Here is a 7,206-nt window from a genome sequence, read left to right on the forward strand (position 1 = left end):
AATGGCTTGAAACGTCGAGAAAACATAAAATTAGCGAATCGGATTTTTTTTTTATGAAAACATAAACTTCTTCTTTGGGAGGTTAATAATCATTTTAGGAATTTGTTTGGACTGAACCCCAAAAAATGAACTGTTTATTTAATAATCAAAGATATTAATCAATGAAAGAACAAAACTAAAAACTATTAAACAAATTTTTTTTTTTCTCATTCGAGCTCGAGCAACCGAACTGAACGGATCGGAGCGACTAGTAAGTACAATAAAAGTGTTACATAAGTAATGTTTTATAATGGAGTATAAACCGTTCGAACCCGGCGGGGTATCAATACCTGCAGTGATAGATAAGGAATACAATAGCACGGAGGTCGAAACAGGCATCCAAATAGGCAAATCGATTAATGTTATCAACAATGATGAAGTAATGGAAAGTGATTTTTCGGAAGAAAGTGACAGTGAATTTTTAGATACAACAGTTTTACCGAGCAATGTGGAAAATAATTCGCGGAGTGATAATAATACATCGATAAATCAAGTGAATTTAAATAATATGAATGATGATGACAATAAAGCTATGTTGCGAAAAAACAATAAAAGAAGCAAGAATAAAGCTAGTTTAAAAACGGTTAATATACCCGAAGAATTAATCAAGAAATTGATAAAATTGGATTCTAAAAAAGACAAAGTAACAACATTAAATGAAAATATGGAGGATAACCCAGGTTGCAGCAGCACTGGAAAAAGTAAAAGTTGGATAGAAATGATGGATGAAGAAAGTAATATGACAAATGAAGATAACACTAGAAATAATAAAATAAACGAAGAAATTAATTATTATGAACCATATGATGAAGGACCGTATACGGTTTTTGCAGAATCAACTAACGAAAGCATTGGCAGATTTCACAATCTAGCTTTAGGCAGATTGATATTCAAACAATCGCTTAACATAAGCAAAAATATCATAGATATCTCAAAGATCGGGAGAAACAAAATCAAATTAGTATTTAAAGACTACTTTTATGCTAATAAATTAATCAAAGAGAAAATTTTGGAAAAATTTAACATACGAACGTACATCCCAAGACATAAATTATACAGAACCGGCATTATTTTTAACGTTGAACCCGACATGGATGAGCAAGAAATCATGGATGTTATTAGATCGGATATTAAAATATTAGAGGTCAAATGCATTAAAAAAAGAAACTTAGAAAAAATAAATATGAAATCACAAATGGTAAAAATAGTGTTCAGGGGTAACTATCTGCCAGAATACGTCTCAATGTATTCGGTTAGGTGTGCTGTTAGTCCTTACATTCAATCTGTAATGCAATGCCACAAATGCTGGCGTTATGGACATATAAAAAATCAATGCAAAAGCAAGATAAGATGCCGATTTTGTGCAGAAGAACACTCTCATGAAAATTGCCATATCGTGTCAGACTTTATATGTGCAGTATGCCATGGAAACCATCAAGCAAACGACAAAGAATGTAAATTCTTCAAAGTAAATAAAGAAATAAAAGAAATGATGGCACTACATAACATATCTTATCTTGAAGCTAAAAACATGATGTGGAAAAAAGGATATGCTGAGGCTGCTAAGATCAACCCGTACAATCCGGGGTTTAATTCATCGTTTCCGAGACTAAACGGCAATACCGAAATGGATTCACACAGACATAAAAATAAATATGAATTATTGAATAGTTTAGATGAACAAGAAATTAACATTGACAAAGACAGATTAATGTTAATGAATAAACCAAGAAATATTTTGTATAAACGTCGAACAGAATACTTGAGGCCGATCAATCGATATAACAGAGACCAGATAAATGAAAAACCTGAAAAAAGAAACCAAGAACAACTAAGCCTAAACAGTAATAGGACCAATAAAAAGGAAGAAAATAAACGACAATTAAATCATTTTATAGAATTGGCATTGAAACTTCGAGAAAAATAGAATGTGAGAGAAATAAAGAAAGTAAAGAGATAGATGAAATTATATATAAGTTAAAATGGAATACACATACCATTATGAATTACTTAAACCAGAACAATAAAACAGGTATAGATAATCGTGATAAAGATGAAATACTCAATAAAATAAGTGCAGTCAATTCTAACGAAAGTTAGAAGATAGTGAAAAAATAATTATAACAAATACCAACCAAAGATGGATAATATAAATATTTTACAATTAAATTGTAGATCTTTAAGAGCAAATAAGGAAAGCATCGAAAATCTTATGTTTCATAAGAAAATTCATATGGCAGCTTTTACTGAAACATGGCTGAAACAGGGCCAATTATTTAAATTCAAAGGGTATAACATATTTCGACAGGACAGACAGGACGGCTACGGTGGTTCGGCCATATTGATCAAAGATAACATTCCGTGCGAAGAACTCGCACATTCACTAAGTAACCGAGACATACAAATGACCGCGGTAATAATTAAATCGGCTACTCCGTTCTGTTTGGTTTCAATATATTGCGCACCACAGGCAACAAAGGATCTATACTTAATCAAAAATATCATCGAACAGATTCCTGTCAGAATAATTCTAACAGGAGATTTTAATAGCAAACATTTAGCTTGGGGTAATGAAATAACTGACAGAGGAGGAGCTATTATTTACGACATTGTGGATAGCCTAAATCTGTTAATGCTGAATGACGGAACGCATACGACAACACAAACGCCTAGGAAGAAATCAGCCGCCATCGACCTGACGTTCTGTTCGCCTTCTGTTCATGATAGACTTCATTGGAGCGTAATTCCAGATAATGTAGGCTCTGATCATTTGCCTATCTTAATAAAGATGCAATTCAAGTATAATACGAGAGTGGGATGGTATCCAGGCAGAAAATGGATGACTAAGGAGGCAAATTGGAATGAGTATAGATTAGATATCGAAGAGACTTTAGAGACATCATACATTCCAAATGATTCGGAAGACATGTATAATTTTATTCAAGAAACAATAAATAATGCAGCCACTAAACACATCAAACAGTATAAATTACCAAGATCGGATACATTTAAACCGGCGTTATGGTGGGACAACGAATGCGAAATTCAAGTTAGGAAAAGAAAAATAGCATTTAAGAGACTAAAAGCTCAATTCAACTACAAAAATTACCTGGAGCTCCAAAAAATCACAGCACAGACTAGAAAACTATTTAAAACAAAAAAAAGAGAAAAATGGCTTGAATTCGTGAATTCCATCAATAGAAATACAAACATGAATAAATTATGGAACATTGTAAAAAGATTAAATAATAAAAATAATGGCGAGTCCCCAATTCAGCAAATGAGTGACAATTTCTGCGAGACAATTTTGAAGATCCACACGCCTGACTTTGTACCTGGTCCCGTACAATACTCCCAAGACCAAGCAGAAGAAGCAAGTGATGACCACGCAATTCATGAAATCGAAGGACGCATCGATTATGAGGAGCTAGAACTGGCACTAAAAGACAAAAGAAATAGCTCGCCAGGATTTGATAACATCACATACATTATGATCAAAGAATGCCCCAAAGCATTCAAATGTAAAATAGTTGAAATGTTCAACTTTATATTAAATTCAAGTTGGATCCCGGAAGATTGGAAAATTGCGGTGCTAGTGCCAATACTAAAACCGCAAAAAGATCCAAGTGATCATAAATCCTATCGACCAATAATGCTTCTTCCTTGTCTCACGAAAATCTTTGAAAGCATTTTAAAAAAAAGATTAGAATGGTACATAGAGGAAAAGGGTATATTAAATAAATATCAATTCGGATTTAGGAGAGGAAAAGGTACAATCGACTTGTTAAGCGAGCTACTTGTAGATCTTTATAGTGCATTGACAGACAATAAAGAAGTGCTACTAGTTACGGCCGATATTGAAAAGGCATATGATCATGTTGATCATAATATTCTCAAAAAGAAGCTACATAATTATAAGATCCCAGACAATATTATTATTATTATAATGTCACTGCTATCCAATAGGAAAATTTACGTGAGAAATAAGAATCGTCTAATAGGGCCAAGGACAGCATATACGGGCATCCCACAAGGTTCGATTCTGAGCCCTCTCCTATTTAACATCTATATGGCAGACTTTATATCGTCAGAAGGGACAAGAGTCAAAAAACTACAATATGCGGACGATCTGATTATGTACACAGTTTCTCACTCAGTAGAGCATTGTAAAACAGAAATGGCTAATGCCATATCAAAAGATTTGGAATGGATGCGGAATAATAGGCTTGCTTTGGAACCGAGGAAGACCAAAAGCATAATTTTTACCAGGCATAGAGCTCCCAAAAATATGCATGGAATAGATATTGACACGATAAGAATCGAAATATTAGAAAACATTAAAATCCTGGGTGTGACTTTTGATAAAAAATTAAATTTCAATAAGCACATAAGCGAGATTTTACTCAAATGCGAGAAAGGCATTAATTTACTCAAAAGAGTATGTAACACCAGCTGGGGTACACACCCAAATGCATGTCTTTCTTTATATAAGGCTATCATTAGACCCCATTTCGACTATGGCTGTCAAATTTACGGAGGATTGTCCGCAGGCTTATATAAAAAGTTGAGTAGAGCGCAATTTGCAGCTATAAGAACATGTCTGGGATCTCTAAAATCAACCCCCACTAACTCTTTATTAGCTGAAGCCGGGGAAGCTCCCTTAGATATAAGAAAACAAGTACTAACGAATAGATTCTTGATCAAAAAATTTAATTTTGATCATTCATGGATTCAAGATCAGTTGGAGGCACTGGCAGTTCGGCATTTCAATAATAGGTACTGGTTTAATAAACCGATCCCTCCGCTAGTTGCTGGTTTCCATTCATTAAAGTCTTTAGAAGATAACATCATAATAAGCAACAGATTGGCGTACTACACAGTGACTTGGAAAGCAACAATTCCCAAAAAATATATACACCTATCAGACGAATTAGTCATTGGAAAGAATATGGATAAGAAAATAATCAATATGGAATTGCACGCCTTATTGAACACTAGATGGGAAAAGTATATACAAATCTATACGGACGGCTCAAAAACTGATGACGGCGTTGGCTGTGCTGTATACATACCAAGCCAGGATTTACAGCTTCAAATTAAACTCCCAGATTGGGCATCAATATTTACTGCAGAATTGACGGCTATCAACAGTGCGCTAGACCTAATTAAGGAACATAAATTAAAGAAAGCAATAATTCTGTCTGATAGCATGTCCTCACTGCATGCCTTAAATATGCCGAAAGATTATGGCAATCCTTTAATATTCGACTGTTTACAAAAAATAGAAAAGCTAAACAACAATAACTACAGGATCGAATTAGTATGGATAAGAGGCCATCACAATGTCACCGGAAACGAGATCGCGGATAGCCTGGCCAGAGAGGCACAAAACTCAGCCACTTTAATTAAAAAAGCTCCTGCCGTGGATCTGAAACGAAAGATCACAAAAATGGGAATGTTGCATTGGCAAAAAATATTTGATCTCGAATCAGCGTCAAAAGGAATATTATTCCGACCGTGTAAACCGATAGTGTCCAGAAACACATGGTTTGAAAAATTGAACTGGAACAGAAGAGAGATATCTACAATATGCAGATTAAGATTGGCGCACACGAAGAATAATGTTCATCTATTTAGGATTGGGATAAAACAAGACCCGTTCTGTTCGTGCAGCACTGTCTGGACACAATAGATCACATATTGTGGAGTTGTCCATTGTATGAAAGGCAACGAATAATTCTGTTCAAAAAGCTTCAACAGCGGAATATGTCATTTCCTATAAATGCTAGGTTCATCATTAGTAGTAATAACATTGATTTGTACAGAATACTGATAGACTTTGTAAATGAATCCAATATAAGGTTATAGAGTAGGATGTTTTTAGGTTTGTTTATTGTAACTATTCTGTATTGGTATTGTGAATTTTAATTTTAATTTTCTTCTTAGTTTATATTTATATTTGTATTGTAATTTGTAATGGCTGGATGACTAAGAAGTCGAGGCCATTTTAAATAAATAAAAAAAAAAAAAAAAAAAAAATTTTTTCTCGACGAACTTATTATTTTTTTAATTATATAATATTTAAATTAAAGGTAGCTCATTAAATATTTATTTTTCTCTGCAAAAGTGGTTAAAATCGGCTGCATTATTTTGACAAAAATATTATTTATAAACTAAAACTAATTTGTAAATAATATTTATAATATAACAGATAATGCTATGAGTTATTAATCAAACTTGAAAATTTTTATTATTATTATTTAGTGAAAAATGTAATCAATTGATTTTTGAGTTACATAATCGATATTAAGGGAATAGTAGGACTGTTTCCTCCTAATACTCACAATAATAAAATAAAAATACATTTTTTATAAATTGTTTTATTTTAAAACGTGTTTTATGAATTACAAACTACATAACTATTTAATTCTAAATTATTCTAATAGTGGTGAGCGAAATGGTGATCATGATGATCGTGGTGTAAATGATGTTTTACTAAAACGGGTGTGTGTACTGGAACAGGAACAGCTTTGTGAACTGGAACTGGATAGGGTGCTGGAACTGGAACTGCTACTTTGTGAACAACTGGAACCTTGACTGGAACTGGCACGTGTACGGGGTAGGGTCTGTCAACAGGGACTGGTACGTTCTTGACAACTGGGACTGGGTAAGGCTTGGGTACGTGGACTGCATAGGGTTTGTCTACAGGGTATGGAACATGTACTTTGTATGGTACATGAACAGTACTTTCTACTGGTACTGGAACAGGTTGAGCTACTGGAATTGCTACTCGGTTCACGGATACGGTGTGGCTAACTTGATGATTATGAGATGATTGTAATCCAGCAACTCCTAAGCTGCTTCCGCCTAAACCGACGCCCGATAAACTGCCTCCCAAGCCAACTCCTGAAAATCCTCCGCTCAAGCCAAGTCCATGACCGCTGGAAAATCCTCCGTGGCTTAATCCATGCCCGGATAATCCGGCATCGCCTAAGCCCAGCAGTCCTCGTTTAGCGATTTTTTTATCATCTTCGCCATAAACGGCGGCGGCAATAACAACAAACACTACCTAAAAATATTAAAATATAAAGAAATATGATTCAATTACTTATGATTTGTTGCGATAATTACTAGTACTAAATTAATGAACTCGTATTTATTATATGA

This window comes from Ctenocephalides felis, unplaced genomic scaffold (genome assembly GCF_003426905.1).
Source record: "Ctenocephalides felis isolate EL2017-DRISC unplaced genomic scaffold, ASM342690v1 CF-g0.4_SCAFFOLD_01604, whole genome shotgun sequence".
NCBI classification, from domain to species: Eukaryota; Metazoa; Arthropoda; class Insecta; order Siphonaptera; family Pulicidae; genus Ctenocephalides; species Ctenocephalides felis.